Raw genomic sequence first — 19,770 nt, 5'->3', positions numbered from 1 at the left:
TTCCCCATTTTTTATTCCTAAAAGAATTTGATCTGGACCTTATTTTCATTTGGGGATAGCAGGAATGTTGAAAGGTAGGAGCCACAAACAGAGAAGTTAAAATAAAGCATGTATAGAAAAAGTACAACCAGGCACCTCTTTCAAACAAGATTGCTGTCAGGCAGGTTTGTATTTCCTAGCAGGAGACAGGGTTCTTCTCGGGAGAAATGGAATGTCCCCACAGGAAAAAAAATTAAGGATACTAAAATATAATGCAACCTCCACAGATATGCCAGCTCACCACTTAACCATATATTGAATCTCACCAGTCCGCAAACTCTACCCATGAACATTAAAGCTAGCTTTCTGTTAGCTTTGTCGGTGCCTCACATAGAGATAACCAAGGGTCACCAGACATTTGAAGAATGTCTCCAATATGAAAAACAGAGATTAAAAACAAGGGAAGAAAAAAATAAAAATGGAACCCAGGGAATACAGAATACTGGGGGCCAGGCAGTGTTCTAGATGCTGGGGAAACTGTAATGAAAAAAACAGACAAAAGTCTCTGCCCTCATAGAGCTTACATTCTAGCAGAAAGGTGGAAGTAAACATTAAATGAAATAAATAAATAGATGTTAGAAAGTGATGTCTGCCATATACTGTGAAGAAAAATAAGTCAGTGGAGAGGCTTAGTGAGTGGGTGGAGGAAAGAGAGGCAAATTTAGATAGACTGGGCCAGGGAAGGCTTTATTGAGACAACATTTGAGCAAAGACTTGAAGGAGATAAGGAAGTAAATCATGGGGATATCTGGGGACAGAGGGAGGAAGGAAGCAGTCCAGGCAGAGAGACTAGCTAGTGCAAAGGCTATGAGGCTGAAGTGTGTCTGAATGTCTGAGGAATAGCTAGGAAGCAAGTAGTCGATGTGTTCAGAGAGATAACAGAGATCAGATTATAGACAGACTACTAGTCTGTTGAAAGGAATGGGACTTTTATTCTGAGTGATGGGCAAGCCACTGAGGTATTTTTGAACCAAGAAATAATACGATGTGACCTACATTTAAAAGAAAAGACATATTTGGGGGGGCACAAGAGTGGAGGTAGAGAGACCGGTAAGAGACTAGAGGAATATTCCAGGCAAGAAATGATGGCAGGTCAGAACAGGATGCTAATAGTGGAGGTGAAGAGGAATGGATATAATTTCAAAGTGGAAGAATGATTTCCTGACAGGTTGAATGTGAGGAGAAAAAAAGAAGTCAAAGATGACTTCAAGGTTTTTGGTCTTAGCAACCTGAAAGATGGACATGTCAATAAGCTGAGGTGGGGAAGAATGAAAGAATAACAATTTGGAGCAAGGAGGAGAGATCAAGAACTCTATTTTGGAAACGGTAAGTTTGAGATGACTGTTAAACATGCAAGGAAAATGTCAGGAAGGCAGTTGGATTACAGAGTCTACAGTTAGGGGAAAATATATATTTTAAAGTCAGTACCATAAAGAATGGTATTTAAAGTTATAAGAAGAATGAGGACAGCAAGGATATAGTACAGATTCAGAAGGGAAGAGGTAAAAATACCGAGCCCTGGGGTAAACCAATGTTAAGAAGCTGGGGAGATGAGGCACAAAGAGCAAAGAATAGTAGAGAGGATTTGTCAGTGGGGTAGGAGGAAAACCAGGAATGAGCGACGTCCTAGGAACCAGGTGAGAAGATGCTTCAAGGAAAAGGGAGTCATTCATGTGGCTAGCAGATAAAGTAACAGGAGGACTGAGAACTGATGCTTGGATGAAGAAACATGAAGGTCCTTGGAGACTATGACAAGGTCAGTTTCAGTGGAATGGTGGGGTGAAAGCCTGGTCAGAGTGAGTTTAAGAGAGAATGGGAGGGGATAAATTGGACACAGCTAAAAAGAAGTATAACTGCTATAATGGGAAGTAACGAAAAGGTTTTGTTTTATTTTTTAAGATGGGAGATGTCTGCAGAAGAAAACTTCCAAACTATATTTAGTATTATCAGAAAAGTAAGAAACGATAATGGAATGCTGTTATTTTTATTTAAAAAGGAACAATTAACAGAAAAAGCTCAAAGAAATTAAATGAAATCGTCAAAATTAAACAAACTTCACTGAGTGGATTAGAATATATATTCAAGGAAACCTCCCAGAAAGTAGAATAAAATAGGAGAGAAAAGATAAGAAAATTAGAGGTATAATTTTAGGAAGTCAAGCATGTACCTAACAGAACTTTCAAAGAGGAGATAGAACAAAATGGAGAGTGAATTAACAAAGAAACAATAGAAAAATAATTCCCAGAACCGAAAGAGTTGAAGTTGAGTTTATTTAGTGTCCAGCACAATGACTTTTAAAAACAAGACAAAAAACACCCACCCCTTGGGCAGATCATGATGAAATTTTGAATAGCAATGTTAGTGAAAAGCTGCAAAAAGCTTTCAGAAGTGAAATCACATAAAAAGTACTGAGACTCAGAATGGCATCATGCTTCTCCACAGAAAGAATGCCTTAAAAGTCCTGAGGGAATTTATATTTTCCAAATCAGGACTCCACACTGCCAAGCTAGCAATCAAGTGTGAAGTGGGAATAAAGCCATTTCAGATGTGCAAGAACTAAAAAAACAAAAACAAAAACAGCAAACAAACAAAAAACTGCCGTAACATAGCCTTTCTGAGAAAGAGTCTGACAATACGATCTAGAAAAATAAGGGCGAATGAAGATCGGTACATCAGAAGACAAGGAAAAGGAACCAAGAAAAAGGGTTCATTTCCCGGAAAGCCCTTTCCCTTGCCAGAGTTGGGATTCTTGTGGGCGATTCGGAGGGCAGAAATGAAGCGGCAGTCTTTTCAGCTCTCACATGCTGTTGCCTGTCTGTTGGCTCATCTCACTGGCATAAGATCTCTGCCAGGCCTGCAGCTGCCCCGCCTCCCCTGGATCTTCCTTCAGCACATGACAATGGCTTCAGCTTCTACACGAAAGCCACAACAGCCAGGTCAGAGGCAACAAGAACTGACAGAGCTTGCAGTCCGTCCTCATGGGCTCCAGCTCCTGCTTCCCTTACAGCCATCTACCCTTTTCACTCACCTACCCTCCATCCTTCGAACTCCTCCGGCATCTTATCTTAAGAAAAGGGCCTTTGAGAGACACACAATAGCCTAAGGTCATTCCTTATATATCCTAGAGGCTCTGCTTCTCTGATTGAACTCTGTTATATACAGGATCCCAAACAGGAAAACCGAATGCCAGAGAAGGAACTTTTCAAATGCACTGTTGTTTCCTGGAGGACTCACTGGCCCTCTTGGCCGGCTACATAAAGCATGTAAAAAGTAATCTTAATAGACATTGGACAGATCTCCCAAAATGTATAGCTTCAGGTCCCACAAAACCTGTATCCTCCCCTGCTTACCAGTTAAGATAAAATGAAATGCTTATTTAGTACTCTTCTTTTCAGAGGTTTCTTGCTTATCTGAAATTTTTTCCCTCTGGTATCTAACCAACTCTGAATTAGTTGCCTAACAGGGCAAAGTGCAAAAGATGTTTTCTTATTCAATATATTTTCTCTGTAAAGAATAAAAAGAGCTCTGGGCAAGGAATGTTTGTTTTTCTTTCGATGTGTATGCAAGGACTTCAGAATTGCATATATTTTATGCTTCTGAAGAATAACATCTTTCTTATTAAAGAAGAATCTCCCCATAAGATCACATCATTAAAAAAAAACAATTGCAATCAAATAAATGTTAAATTCTAATAGAAAACAGATATTTTTACACTAAATACATGAAGAAGAAATTCAGCTATATTGTGTAAAAATATGTGGAGAAAAAAGAAAACAAGAGCTCATGTTAATTAAAACCACATTTTAAAATATGCCTTTAGACCCAAGGAAGATGGGCGGTAACACAAGCGTCTGCTTTCTCTCTACTCCCCAGTATGACTTCTCTGCTTCCTTTGATAAATTTGCTATACGTCTTTTTCATTCAGGTACCTAAATCCTGTTTCTACGTGAGCTTTTTTCCTCCAGTTTTTAGATTCTTAAAATATTATCTCCTCTTAAAACATCATCCAACTAACTGGAAAACACACGATGATTCATACTTTTATGGCCACAACTAAAAGTAGAATTCCCAGAGTTGTTAGCTATCCTGACAAAATTTCTGGACACTAGCAGAAAATTTAAAAACATGTTATTGACAGAAGTGTATTTGTACATTTGAATTTAAAATTTGTCCTTGGGACTTCCCTGGTGGCGCAGTGGTTAAGAATCTGCCTGCCAGTGCAGGGGACACGGGTTCGATCCCTGGTCCGGGAAGATCCCACATGCCGCGGAGCAACTAACCCCTGTGCCATAACTACTGAGCCTGCACTCTAGAGCCCGCGAGCCACAATTACTGAGCCCACGTGCTGCAACTACTGAAGCCCACGCACTTAGAGCCCATGCTCTGCAACAAGAGAAGCCACAGCAATAAGAAGCCCACGCACTGCAACGAAGTGTAGCCCCCGCTGGCTGCAACTGGAGAAAGCCTGCACACAGCAACAAAGACCCAATGCAGCCAAAAATCAAGCAATCAATCAATAAAATTTTAAAAATAAAATTTGTCCTTATTTTTCATTCAGTTTTTAATATTTTTTATTTCTTAGAAAAAAATAAGACATCCTAAATATAATGCTCTAAGACAGTTCATTTAATCTTTTTGGCCGCACAGCTTGCGAGACCTTATTTCCTGGACCGGGGATCGAACCCGTGCCACTGGCAGTCGAAGCAAGTCCTAACCACTGGACCCCCAGGAAATTGTGAGATATAGTTTCTTACTTTCGCTTCAAAATAACTACATAAGGCTGAGAACAACAGTTTTATTGTGCATGATTACGCTCACATTCCGATTCATTGTCTGGTTAGCCTGCATAAGTGTCATTACAATGAATTTATTTTTCTGCATGTGCATTTGAGACCAGAAGCTGGCGTATTAAACTTCTAAAATTTACATTTAAAAATTTTACATTTGCATGTGGATGACTTTACCAATAACTAGGATTACCTCGAAAACAAAGAATAGATGTCCATACGTGTGCATGACCAAGAGTACACACCAAAGTGATTCTCTAAGATTGAAGTGTTTTCCCGTTTCCTCCTTAGAAATATTGAGGGAAAATTCTAGAACTTTTAGACTTTTTGTCCCTACCTCTAGCCATCAAAGCTTATGAAATATTAAAGCCTAATCTCAGAGTAATCCACTTTTTGTTTTTGCTTATAAGCTAAAGAAATAAATGTATCCAGTCATCTTGAGCAAAAATAAATAAATAAAATAAACAAATGAATTTATTACAGGGATACTAAGGTAAGTAACAGAATCAATAACAGACTGCCACAAAAAAGCTGAGGAAGACAGAACATGCACTGCCCCAAAATGCTCAGCAAGAGTTCTTGGATCTGTTCTGTAGTGTGCACCCTTAAAATGATTTAATTTCAGTGGAAGTTTAGCCCCTGTGTCTTTCCATACAAATTCCACAGCCCCGGGAGAGAGAATCCAATTAGCCTAGTCACTTATATATCAGCGTACACCTAGACATACAGCACCCACATATCGGGGCTATATGCCTGCTCTCTTGCCCACAGATGATAGATTCAGGGGTAGAGATTCTTACCAAACATGACTACTTGGGGAACTTCTGTAAATAAAGAAGGCTCTCAGTATGTACCATTTTCCTATTAGCCAATCAGGAAACTTAAAGAATGAAGAAAGGGGGATCCATCCAGTTTACTAGAATATCTTCTGGTTCAATAAAGATGCCTGGCAAGCCTAATATCTCATCTCCTGTGACGACTATTTTCACCAATGACTCAACCACATTACATGTGCTCTTTTGTTATTGCTGCCATATATATATATACATATATATACATGGTTGATATATGTGTGTGTATATATAGGTATATATATGTATGTGTGTGTGTGTATTCCAGTCCTCTTTTCCTTTATTTGTCTATTCCAATATTCCAATAATCCCTCTGTACCCTCTATGAATGAAATAGGCCTTCCCTGGCCACTTGCCCTTCCCCTAAGCCCATCCACCTAGGCTAGATGTTTTCCTATGTGTTTACTCTCTTATATCACACATCACTATATTGCGTACTGGAGTTTCTCTCGTCATTAAACAGAGATCAGGGACTCTTTTCTTGCTTCTATATCCATAGCACCTAGCATATACATACCATACAATAGAGGCTCAAAAATATTTATTGTTCATGGAACAATAAAATTCCTTATCTGTGATAGCATATAATAAAAGATTCAAACTTGGTAACTTACATCAAGTTGGCATCTTACATGAAGTATTACTTACTATCAGGCCTAATACACAGAAGTCATGCAATAAATTCTAGTTTCCTATTGTCTTGAAACAAGATTAGGACTGTTGAGTTTGATCTATAGAGAGTGAGGCAGCAATAACACACACACAAATAATTAATGGTTTCATATACATTGCTAATTTAGGAAAGGAAAAAAGTGATTTTTAATAATCTAGAATTATTTGTGAGATGGGGAAGAGGTGAATCTGGAGACAATACCTTGCTCCTAAAATCATTTTCTAACATTGCCAAACTCACTCACTCTTGTAGCAGAATGAGAATTTTACATTGCAATAAAGAAAAGTAACAGAAACTTCTGCTTTAATAATGTAAGTGCTTGTAGCAGATTATATTCTCCAGGAAGCTAAAAGTTTTGTTCTCGGGATGTTTATGAGGGAGTGGCCTGTGATCCACCCCTGTGGAAGGGAGCAGGTTTGGGCAAAGGGAGAACCTATGCAGAGTTTTGAGCTAATATAGCCCATCAGAGGTATCCTGCTTTGGCCAAAATGGCAGGACCTTACTCCCAGCTTGATGGGACGTTACATGTGGGCTGCCCAGGGAGGGGAGAGACCTTGGCCAGAGGTGGCTCTCTATAACTGAGGGAACTCCTAAAGGGGCTGATGGCACACCTGTTGCCCTGATGGCAACAGGGCAACAAATTCTCCCTTGAAGGGCTGATCTGGAGGTGGTGTGTCACCATTTCCTTACATCTGTGGATACAATCACAGGCATTATTCATTCACTTGGTGGAGGAGAGCAGAGTCTAGATACCCAAGACAGTGTCTATTGTTGTATCTTTTTTGTGACACAGAAAGACTGTTAGATGCCTTTAAAAAAAATTGTGATAAAATACACATAGCATAAGATTAACCGTTTTAAGTGTATAATTCAGTGGCATTAAGTACATTCACATTGTGGTGCAACCATCACCACCAACCATCTCCAGAATGTTTCATCTTCCCAAACTGAAATGCTACACACGTTAAACCATCACTCCTGTTATTTTCTTCCCCCAAACAATGGCAACCACACTCTAAGCTCTGTCTCTATGAATTTGACTACACTAGGTATCTCAAATAAAAAGAATCATTCACTATATGTCCTTTTGTGTCTGGCTTATTTTACTCAGCACAATGTCTTCAAGATTCATCCATGCTGTAGCATGTGTCAGAATTTCCTTCCTTTTTAAGAATGAATAATATTGCATTGTATGTATATAATGCATTTTGTTTATTCATCTGTTGATGGATATTTGGCTTGTTTCCACCTCTTGGCTATTGTGAATCATGCTATTATGAACACTGGTATACCATATGTCACGTTCCTTTTAATCGCTCTCCATGACTACTACAGGGTAAAAGAAAACAAGAGGCTAAAATATGAGCTATGAATTTCAATTGGTGAGATTCAGAGTCAGATTTTGAGTATTTGACCATGCAAACTACATGAGGATTAAAAGCAGGTTTGCAAAACAGGTAAGTGTCTTTAAAAGGATTGTTCAGCTTTCAACAGTATAAAAGGCCACACACGCACACACACAAAATCTGAACAATCTCATGTTCTCTCCGCCCCAGCCAAACTGGATATATGCCATTTCCCAAATACAAGTTGTGCTTTCTGTTTCTGTGCCTTTGCCCATGCTGTTCATTAAGTCTGCAGAAATCTTTTCTCAGAGGATCTGTGATAGCCAACTCTGACCTGTAGTTCAGAACAGAGAAAATGCCAATAATTATTTTCCTATTCTGAGGCAATTTCATTTAGCACCTTTTCATTCCACTGCTAACACCTATTTCGATTTATTCCCATTTTTTTCAGTTTGTCCTTTAAATATTACATTATACATATTATAGCCAAAGAACATTATGCATCCTAGATCATAAGATCTTTATGGTTATTCATTTATCAATGACCAGGTCTGTGTCATCCGTAGTCAACAGGCAGCCCTAGACAACAGCCCTGTGTGGTTAACTGATGAGATTTGCAGTTGACATGTTATTCTTTTGCCTCCCAGCTTCTATTCCTCCTCTCTAATAGCATCTCTATTTCTGTCTGGGGCTTCTCTGTAACTTTTGGGGAAAATAATTCTGCACTTCCACCGCAGGAGCCAAAGGACAGTGGGCTGCAGGAATTAGATAATTTCTCCAGCATCTGCACATTTAAGGAGAGACACAAGGAGGTCACGCAACCTAGAAGAGCAGAGGCAGCAGCACGCCGGCCAGATGGTACAGACTATGACACAGGTGCTCTGCCCCTTGCTTTCTGTTTCTTGGCTTTCCAGAGCTCTCTTAATGCTTGTTCATCCTGAAGCCTGATGGTCCCAGACAACTTCTGATTCTGTGAATCCCGCATTCTCCAGTAAATTTCAATAAATTCATTTCTGCCCAAATTAGTGCCAGAAACCAACCAGGAACTCTGATACATTACTATCCTCTTGCCCCTACTCATCTCTCAAATTCCTGTCCTGCTCTGGCCTGTATCTATTTTTTAAATGCATATATATATATATATATAAATAATACATATATATGATGACATTTGTAGATGAAAATGTAGATGTAACTTTAGACACAGATGAACGATACCTATCTATCTATCTACCTATCATCTCAAAAAATGAAGGATCGGATTCAGAAACAATGGAAGTGAAGGATAATAACACAAGTTGGCAGTTAGCTTTTACTGCTTTTACACATCTCTCTTTAGAAGATCCTTATCCTAGGCTACTCATCGGAAGATACAGTACTACTGGCATGGACAAAGAAAAAGAAGCAAAAAGCACAACTTGTATTTGGGCAATGCCATGTACCCAGTTTGCAAAAAGGTTAATAAAAGTGACAAAGTATGATTTGGCTGGAAAAACCCAAGACTTGGAATTAGAAAGCCTGGGATAACGTTCTAACTCAAAATCTATTTAAATTGGGGTCCCCCAAAGCAAAGCCTGAGACAAAGATTTGGATGCAAGTAGTTTACTTGGGGGGTGATTCCAGGAATCATAAGTGAGGGAGTAGTGAGATGGATCAGGGAGGAAAGCCAATAAAGGGTGCCTAGTGAGTGGGTTACAGCCCTAGGCAAATGGGGCACAAACATGCTGGACCAGGGCTTCCCTGGTGGTGCAGTAGTTAAGAATCCACCTGCCAATGCAGGGACACGGGTTCAAGCCCTGGTTTGGGAAGATCCCACATGCCACGGAGCAACTAAGCCCCTGTGCCACAACTACTGAGCCTGCGCCCCAGAGCCCACGAGCCACAATTACTGAGGCCACGTGCCACAACTACTGAAGCCCACGCGCCTAGAGCCCGTGCTCCGCAACAAGAGAAGCCACCGCAATGAGAAGCCTGCGCACCACAACGAAGAATAGCCTCCGCTCACCGCAACTAGAGAAAGCCCGCGCACAGCAACAAAGAACCAATGCAGCCAAAAACAGATAAGTAAAATAAATACATTTATTAAAAAAGCACACAAACCTGATGGACCCTCGGAGAGACCCACATCAGAATTTCCCCTCATGTGGCAAGAAACCTGGGGTATATATCTAATAACTCCAGCCCCTCATTGCTTGAGGGTTGCCTCTGTAGGTACTGGCTCCTCTTGTTTTAGTCTATTCCTTCTACCTATGCTCTGAATCCCAGCCTCTTCTTTCTTGTCTAGAACTGTACTCTTTTAATTATCTTTCCCCTTCTTACTTTTAACACCATCCGCTCTACCCATGGTCTTGTCCCCCTTTCATCCTAGAGACAAGCTCAATTCTTTTAAACTCTAGAAAATTAAAATCTCCCTTGTTCCTGCCTCTGGCTACCCTCTCATTGTTCTCTCTCCCTTCCAGCCACGCTTTGTAAAAAGGGCGATCTACACTCACTGACTCCACGGTCTCCCTTCCTATTAACCCCTCAACCAGAGCCAGTGACTTCTGATCCGTTCACTTCGCTGCAGCTGCTCACAATTAGGTCACAAGTCTCCTCAGAGCAGTTCCTTACTGATTTCTCAGAATGCTCCTTCTTCTTCAAAACTTATTCTTCAGTGGGCTTTCCTAAAACACTTCCCTCTTAGTTCTCTGGGTGTCCTCCAAGTGTTTCATCTTTTCTTAATAGAGTATTCTTCCTCTCTAGTCCACTGAATGTTAGTGTGTACCAACTCCCAAATATCTAATGCCAGCTTTCACTTCTCTCTGTAACTCTGTGTTTGGCCAACAGTCAACTCATTACAGTCTCTTCCTCTTCCTTTCCCCTGGAGGAAAAGGCTTGCCTTTGGGAGAACACAATGAGTTGGAAAAACCCCTATTTATTCACTCATTCAGTTCAAAATCCTGGCATTATCAGACATCATTCCTCTCCCTCATCCTTCATTTCATTAGTCAATAAGTCCTATTGAATCTACTTCCTAAATACCAAACTTTCTTCATCAGCCCCATTGTCACAATCTCATTGCCACTGCAATCTTAATTTGTGTCCTCAACACCTTAGCATAATCTATTGGTACCTCCTCTTGGATCAATCTACTTCCAGTTTCCTTCCCATGGTGACTATCTCCTACACAGTTAAAAAAAAAAGTTATCTGTATAAAAACAAATGTGATCACATCACTCCTCTGTTTAATAAGGCTCAAGTGGCCCTCCATAATCAATAAGATAAAATCCAATTTCTTTTCTGTGGTGATCTAACCTTGGTGTCAGTATCCAGTGGTCGTCAAGTAGTCCCCACGGTTAAAGCCACTGTGACTCAGCCAAAGTGGTGTACTGTGAGTGCTTTGAAACCTCTGCTAAAATGTGATGCAGGAATGGATCCTGAAAACTTGGAGGCCTAAGTCAGCATCAGCACAGAGCCTCCTTTGTAAGTATAATAAATGTAAACATTTATATATCACTTACTGTGAGCCAGTACTCTCTGAACATTTTCTGTGTATTAATTCATTTAATCCTCATAACAGCCCTTTGAGATATGCATTCTTATTTTTACTCCCATTTTGTCAGTGAGACAACAGAGACATAAAAAGAGCAAGTAACTTACTGAAGGTCACATATGCCAGGGTTTGACTTGAAATAGTCTGGTCTCAGAAGCATGTTCTCATCCACTTGCTGTAGTGCTTTACTAGCTTTACACGAAGGTAGTGGGGTCGCTCAGCCTTAGAACATCATTACAGCCTGTGTGGGGATCTGTGCTAATCAGAGGCAAAAAGCCTGAGTCAGTGAAAGCTCAGGGCAACCTAAACCTGGAGCAAAACATTATAAGGAGAATCCTTGTCTCCACATCTTCCCAATGCCCCACACTCCATGAAAAGCTTCTGAGAGACCGGAAGTGGAATCACTGCTGCAGGGGATAATGATGGCCTCAGATCATATGGGAATGTTTTCAAAAGTGATAAGATGAGGGCAGTGGGACAAAGGACAAAAAGTGGGACCCATCTTGAAAATTAGGCAGTCTACCCTTCTCTCTCCACTATGTGTTTGGACTAAAGACTGGCTCCTGGGCTTCCCTGGTGGCGCAGTGGTTGGGAGTCCGCCTGCCGATGCAGGGGACGTGGGTTCGTGCCCCGGTCCCGGGAAGATCCCACGTGCCGCGGAGTGGCTGGGCCCGTGAGCCATGGCCGCTGAGCCTGCGCGTCCGGAGCCTGTGCTCCGCAACGGGAGAGGCCACAACAGTGAGAGGCTCGCGTACCGGAAAAAAAAAAAAAGACTGGCTCCTAAGAACTGAGTTAAGCATCCCCCCATTCCATTCTTGAATATTAAGGGAGGGGATGTCAGGGAAATGGAGGGAAATGTTTCTTGTTACAATATCTGCTAATCAGGATAGTTAAGAGTCATATGCAATTAATCTTAGCATTCAGAGAAGACATAACTTTCTTAGAACTTCATGCTGAGGAAATGGGTCACACTAACTCATGTAGCAGGGGAAGAACATTGTTTATCTTAATAGTAGGTCTAGCTGGGACAGGCTAGAAGCAAGACCAAGGGAAAAACACTGTTCTGATAACAAATAATTAATGAGGAATTTGAAGTTTCCACGGATAACCCAAGAGGAAGAGGGTGAAAAGGCAGAGTGAGTGAGATAAGAATGGGCAGCAGAATGTGAAGAATCCATCAAGACGACAGAAAGTTGGCAAGAGGCAGCCAGTGAGAAATTCCAGGCTACTGCCAAAGATCTTTAAACAACAGGGGTGTCGAATATTCACTTTTAAGTTGTTTGCTGCAGCACGAAGTCCTCTTTCTCCTCACCCCCTTGCACTGTTAACACCAAATCCTCAGTGAAAAGCTACCACAGAGAGGTGCCTTGTGTTCATGGTATTTTGAGAAAATAAAGGGTAAGAGGCCATGTTCTGCCTTGGGAATGATGTGGGATGAAGAAAAAGAACAGCCCAAAGAGGCTAGACTTGAGAGAAATCAAGAAATCAGCAAAAGCAAAAAATAACAGAAAAACATTAGCTCCAAGGATCCTAGAAGATGTTGGCAAATGAGATCAGATTTCCTGCTGTCCTCGCGAGGGAGATGTGGTTATCCCAACAACTTCGGGGGCTTGGGAATATTCAGGTAGCTGATATTTGAACTATGTAAGTAAAGTGGGTATATTTCTTATGCCACAAACTTACACGTGAAAGATAAATGTGACTCTTGTTTTCCTAATTGGATTTCAAGACTATATTCTCTGGGCTTGAAGAAACCTAATCTCTCTTGCACTGACTGCCGGGGCTTGTGGTAGGTGAGGTCTGCGCTGTGCCATGAGAACCCCCTATTCCTGCCACAGATACTGGCCCCTCTTAGTTCTCCTCAGTCAGCAGTCCACACAGGCTGCTGCTAAACCTTCCTCCTCTTCCTTTTCAGAGATGCAAGGGAAAGCATCAAATTCTTTTGATTTCCCATCAAGTCTTCCTTTTTTCACAAATTGTAAGGCGTGGAAACTGCTCTGGTTTTAGTCTTTTTTTCTCATGTCTGAAATTTTTATCTTTTGTTGCTGGTATGACTGCCTGGGATCATCCTTCATGGAGGCAATGCGTGCCTATAACTAGTCTGAATGGGGGAAAAGAAAATATATCAGAAATGGAACAAGCTAATACCTACAAATATTGTTCAGTTGCATTTACTTGATATTCTCCCTTTCTTAATTAGTTCAAAAGATTCCTTGTATAATGACCATCCTGCAAAGTAGTAAAACTGCATTTTTTTCCCTTGTTAATTTTTCCCTTGATCTATCATTAATTATCTAAAAACTTTAAATGTTCAGTACTCTCTTAGGGGTCAGCACACTATGGCCCCTGGGTTAAACTGGGCCCACTGCCTATTTTAATATTTTTAAATGGTTGAAAAAAATTAGAAGAGGATTAATATTTTGTGACGTGAAAATTATATAAAATTTAAATTTCAGCGTCCAAAAACAATGTTATATTGGAACACAGCCATGTTCATTCATTACCTGGCTGCTTGTACTCTACAATCATTGAGTAGTGGGACCATATGGGCCACAGTACCTAAAATATTTAATATCTGGCCTTTTACAGGAAATGTTTATCAACCCCTGCTCTACACCATTCTGCTGCACCTATTGTCAGGGTTTTTTTTCCTTCTCTAGATTAGATTGTCTATCCATTCAATATCCCCCAGTTTTTAACTCTGGACATTTAGTCCTCTTTTGGTAAAGAAAGAACATTCTAACCTCTTTTACCTGGTTAATTTGAGTTCACACATGTTTTGCCAGTTCTCCCTGACCTTAGAATCTTTCTTATGGAAGGAGAAATGCAGTGTGGGAAGCCTTTTTATGGTAAAAGGGCAAAAATCATAGCATATACAGCTGTACCTCACTATATAATGCAGTGAATTTAATATGGCTCAATGTAACGCCAATCATGTTGGATAGTCCTTCATTAGCCCACCCTTATTTTCATGCATATACCAAATCTAGACCTGCAGATCTCCTTATTTATGTGAGAAAAGACCCTTTTCTGACCCAGAGTTCATCTTTTGTAGTTACTCCAGATTACTCCTTTAGAACCATGGCAACTGTTCTTATTTCATATAATTTTAGTTTCAATAACAGGGTTTTGAAAGTAAAAGCTGAAAATTACTTTTCATACCTTTCTAATATTTTTCATATGAATTACAGAACAAAATCCCTATCAGTCTATATTTCTGTAATTTTGGAACCTTCCCACCTAATGACCTGATTTCTCTAATTATTAACAACCTACATCTAGTTATATTTAAGACTTTCTATTGTAGGGGTGGTGGGAAGCTAGGAGAAAAGATATAGATTATTTTCTTTCCAGTTTTTTATTGTTACTCAGGACACCTTTTTTAAAACCCTTCAACTTGATTTTTTCCTGGGAAGCAAGCATTGCACATAGGACTGCACTACTGCAGCTCTGATCAGGTTTACAATGAATAGAGAAGGTGGGGTAAAAACACACAGACCCCCAAGAATATACACAAGGAAAATATAGGAAGTGTATAGTAATTACAACTCTAGAGTTGGAAAGCCATGTAAAAACTGATGACCTGCAGACAGAAATAGAGACACAGATATAGAGAACAAACCTATGGACACCAAGGGGGGAAAGTGGTGGTGGGGGGCGGTGGTGCTGGGATGAACTGGGATTGACATGTACACACTAATATGTATAAAATGGATAACTAATAGGAACCTGCTGTATAAAAAAATAAACAAAATTAAATTAAAAAAAATGACTGATGACCTGCAAATATGTATGGAATTGTCAGAATCACAAGGGTTACATTTATTGAAAGAGTGATTTTTGAATGAAAAGGACCATAAATTGGTTATGAAGGAAAGAGCAGTTCAGACTGGTGTAAACATTAATATTGTATGCTGAGAGCAGCAATTAGGTATTTTGGAATCTAGTAATAAAGAGTCTGAACTAGGCAGTAATGAGAGATGTCGTAGTAATTAGATATGGGGGAAACGGAAGAAGGTAAGAAGAGCCTTGAAACATTACTTATGCATGAGGATTTGATATAACTAGTTGATATAATTACCTAGTAATTAATTGATTTAATTATTTATATATTCAGGTTTTTGAGCAAAAGAGGTACATAAGTGAAATCATAATTAACACGGTTTTCTCAATGCAAAGACTAGACAGTGTTTCTCAACTGGGAGTGATTCTGCCCTTAAGCCACACGGCCCACCGCACCCTGACTCCGGGGTTATTGGGCAATGTCAAGGGACAGTTTTGCTTGTCATCACCGGGGAGGCAGCGGGCTACAGGCTGCAAGAGGCCAGGGCTCCTGCAGCACACAGCACAGCCCCCATCACAAAGAATCATCCAGCCCCACAGGTCAACCACGTCAAGATTGACAAACTCTGGGCCAAATTAAGGCAGAGCAGTGAAGTGCTCAAATTTAACCGAAAGGTATAAGAACTAGGCCAGAGGTCTCCAACTAGTTCCCTGGGTGACATGATCAATCTCTTTGTTCATCAAGTTACCCACAAGCTAAGATAAAGCATAAAGATAAAATCAGTTATATTCATTTGTAGGATTATTCAAAAATTAATTTTACATTCTGCTCTTAACAGACTGTGTTTCTACCCAGGATGAATTGCAGAAACATAATGAGGAATCAAAAAGCACATCAAGCAAGAATATAATCAGTATGATACCATTTATATGAAGTACGAAAACAAAGCAAGACTAAAAAAATACTACTTAGGGATATATACATATAGTTACACAAGGAAAATGAAGGAATTATAACACTGATATCATTCAAGATAGTATTTATGACTGCAAAGAAGGGGAATGAGTTTGGTGGAAAGCAGAGGGGTCCTTAAATATACTGATTATATTCTAGGTTTTAGGTTAGGAAGTGGATTCTTGAGTGTTTCTGTTCTTATTGTACTTTATAATTTACATAAATGTCACACATTTTCTTGAGTGTATCAAAAATCACATAATAAAAACAATCTTAAATTCAGTTATAATAGTATAGTGGTCACTGAAGGTTTTACCTTTAAGTTATCTCGCCACCTACAGGTTAAAACTAGGTACTGCAGAAAACCGTCTTCAAAGACCAAATTAATGAACATCAAAATAAATGAACTCTACAAGGCATCTGGGATATAAAGAAGCATAAAAGGCAGGGTTTCTGCTCTAGCCATGGTTAAAATCTATCTGTGTATAAAGAATGTACAGAACTCATTAAAGAGCTAAATAATATATCACAAAATGTTAAATTTTAATAGCCCTCTGGTCGATGTCATACTAAATATCAAATAACAGAAACAAATATTTTACACAGCAATGACAGCTTATTTAATTTACCATCAGATTCCAACTCCTCCACTTGATTCATTCTGCTATCACCTTAGGCCAGGCCTTAATTACTTCACGCCAGTTACCACCTGTTCTCTGTCTTTCCCTTCTCCTCTGCTCTCCCTAGTCTGTTCTAAACATTGCCACTAGATTAAGTCTTAAAACAACTACTTCCTTATATCATTGCCTCTTCCAAACCCTCAACTAGTTTCACATTATCTGTTGAACAAAGCCGAAACATTTTAGATCAACATTTAAGATTTTTTACAGTTTGGCCCCAACCTGTTCATGGATCTCGCTTTCTTCTCCTGCTTCCCCATCTCCACATGAATCCTCTACTTGACCCAGTCTGTTTTCTGCATTATTCATTGCTTATTCTGGATGTATTATCTGTGTTACAGGTGTGCTCCTTTCCTTTGAACATCATTCTTCCATTTCGGCCTCCTCACCCACCTTTAATACATGTGTTTAAGTTTTACTTAAATGTGGAAAACTGAGATGTAGTTTCAACCTATATCTCTTAAAGGCTACTTATGTTCCCCATTTACATTTCCACCAGACTGTTGCCCCTAATTTCATCCTACATAGAAATCCTGGAGCTATCACCATCTTTGAGACAATATAATACAATATACTTAATATAATGTACTCTTTCTCTGCATTCCTAAAGCACTTACTGTATTGTTTATTTGCCATATTCATACACCACTGATGCTAAACTGGTTCATTTGCATAGTTTGTTTTTCTAAATTAGATGTGAAGGTTTTAGAAATCCAGGATAATTTCATCATTTGGGGGGTCCTCTGTCCCCTGCTAAGATCAATAATGCCCATATTTAGTTTGAGGACCCCATTTTAATGTAAAAATTTCTCAGACTTCTCCCACCACCTAACAGACCAATAATAGCACTGGCATCTTTTAGGGTTCACAAATTAAAAGAACATAATGACCATATGATTTCAGTAGTGCTTTTGAATCCATCTGTATTGTTTCAATGACAATAGCTTCTACATATTTAAAAATAATAATATATATGTATAAAACAAAACGGTGATGATGGTGATGATTATGGCTTACCATGTGCCAGTATTTTTTCCCATGCATTTTCTTTTTTTTTTTTGGTACGCGGGCCTCTCACTGTTGTGGCCTCTCCCGTTGCGAAGCATAGGCTCTGGATGCGCAGGCTCAGCGACCATGGCTCACGGGCCCAGCCGCTCCGCGGCATGTGGGATCCTCCCGGACCAGGGCACGAACCCGTGTCCCCTGCATTGGCAGGCGGACTCTCAACCACTGCGCCACCAGGGAAGCCCTCCCATGCATTTTCTTAATCAAAAAATTCCTTCGAGGAGTCAGTAGACCTCAGTTTACACCTGGGCTCTCCTACTTGGAGCTGTCAGAACTTTGGCAATTTATTTAACCTCTCATTAGTAAAATGGAACTGCTGTAGAACCAGTATCTTCAGGATAGTTGTGACAATTCAGAAAACCGCAAGAGATGAAATGCTTAATCCTGTGCCTAATACAGAATAAACACTACTTTACAAAAAAAGATCTAAGGTAGGCAATATTATTAGCTCCTCCCCCTCATTTCATAGGTGGGGCAACTGAGGCTCAGAAAGGTCAAGTGACTTGCCCAAGATCTTAGAGCTAGTGTGCAGTGGAATTACAATGAGGCCAAGGGCACACTGGACTACAGTAAACACCTAATCCATGAGCTGCTCGGTGCTGGGAGTTCCCACAGCACTTTGTTTTCTTATAAAACAGAGTTTATTTACATCACACCCTATTTCTTCATCATTTATTACAATATGAGCTCTTAATGGGCAGGGACTATGTTTTTGTTACCTAAGTAATCAGCACTGTTAGACGCACAGAAAAGTACTTAAAAAATGCAGGACAAAGGGTCAAAGATCACTGCACTGAAGCTGAACCTGGATTCAGTTGCAAATTACAGTAGCACGAAGGGCTTGATTTACCTGAATCATGTTTTGAGATGCAGTTCTATTAATTGGTTTTGTGAACAAATTCCATTGGTAACTGAGAACAATTTGCTGTTGGAACTTAGATACCCATTTTTCATTCCTCCTACCCTTATTTTGCTTAAAACAAAGTTATCCCACAATTACAAACTGTCGAAAAATAAAGAAAAACTGACCAGTGTTTAAAACTTTCAGATAGCCACACTGAAGACCTTAATTGTCACCGTGTTCTGGGGGTTTGTTTTAAGAGAGAACCTGTTTATATACTAACCTTAACAGGGCTGCTGCTGAGAAAAGAGAGTAAATAAAAAGGGACTTCAGAGACTATAGTTTTAGAGAACATTTTTCGATGTTAAATTTTGATTTAAATCATCTGGTTCTTCTACGGAAACTAGGGCGTTAATCCAAGCTGGAGTTAATTACTAACACTGATGATTCTCCCACTGACCAGCTGTACGACGTTTGGCCAATTAACTCGCGTGGGTTTACCTCCTCACGTGTAAAATTAAGCCCAGATTGTAAAGGTCCTTTTGCTTCCACCCCTTCGTGACCGGGATGTGGGTAGAAAGCGACCGCAGTCCGCGGCCTTTTCTCCTCCTTCCGGCACTCTCCGGAGCTGGCACCACCCGCCACCCACAGAAAACCAGAACCCGCCTCCACTCTTTTTGCAGCTGCCCAAGAGGGCTCCATCCGCTTCCGCACAGGCCTCGACCTCCTCGCTGGAGGAGCCGGAAGCGCACAGCATGCTGGGATTTGTAGTCATTTCCCTCGTGGCGAACGTGCGGGCGCGTATAACCCGAGAGCGAGTTGGCATTCTGGGATATGTAGTTCCTGGTGGTTCGTTTGTGTAATCGGCAGCCGGCTCCGGACTCAGAGGTAACACCGCAGACTCCCGCCGGTCACATGACTCCAGTCTAGAGCGCTGATCGCACTGCGGCTCCCGCCCAGGCGAATTTCGCCCCCGCGCGGCCGTTGCCGAGGAGACGGCGCATGTCTCCCGGCGCGTTGCCCCCTCTGCAGTCCCCCCGCCCCTCTTCTCCCACCACAATGAGAGCCTAAGATGGCGGTGGCTGCGACGGTTGGAGCCGAGTAGGTGATGTAGAAAAGGCGGCCATTGGGCCCTAAGCAGCCAGGAAACTTGGGGACTCTCCCTGCTGTGGTCTCTAAGGGAGGCCCGCCGCCGGTGGCGGTTCGTGGGGGCTGGCC

General features: G+C 40.7%; 2 protein-coding genes across 20 annotated transcripts in view; one reads left to right on the top strand and one right to left on the bottom strand.

Annotated features, from left to right (window-relative positions):
- FGL1 (fibrinogen like 1) overlaps positions 1–19,152 on the bottom strand; it is a 57,169-nt gene extending 38,017 nt beyond the window's left edge. Inside the window, exon 1 of the mRNA XM_024759869.1 lies at positions 19,054–19,152. The gene's annotated coding sequence lies outside the window, so the exon portion shown is untranslated. The remainder of the gene's footprint in view (positions 1–19,053) is intronic.
- Positions 19,153–19,417: 265 nt separating this feature from the next.
- The window catches only part of PCM1 (pericentriolar material 1), a 90,193-nt gene continuing 89,840 nt past the window's right edge, over positions 19,418–19,770 (top strand). For all 19 annotated transcript variants that reach the window (XM_024759899.1, XM_024759892.1, XM_024759898.1 and 16 more), the window contains exon 1: positions 19,418–19,440. The gene's annotated coding sequence lies outside the window, so the exon portion shown is untranslated. The remainder of the gene's footprint in view (positions 19,441–19,770) is intronic.

Source organism: Neophocaena asiaeorientalis, unplaced genomic scaffold, assembly GCF_003031525.2.
Source record: "Neophocaena asiaeorientalis asiaeorientalis breed wild unplaced genomic scaffold, Neophocaena_asiaeorientalis_V1.1 scaffold521, whole genome shotgun sequence".
In the NCBI taxonomy this organism is placed as follows: Eukaryota; Metazoa; Chordata; class Mammalia; order Artiodactyla; family Phocoenidae; genus Neophocaena; species Neophocaena asiaeorientalis.
This window is presented reverse-complemented; position numbering and strand designations above follow the sequence as displayed.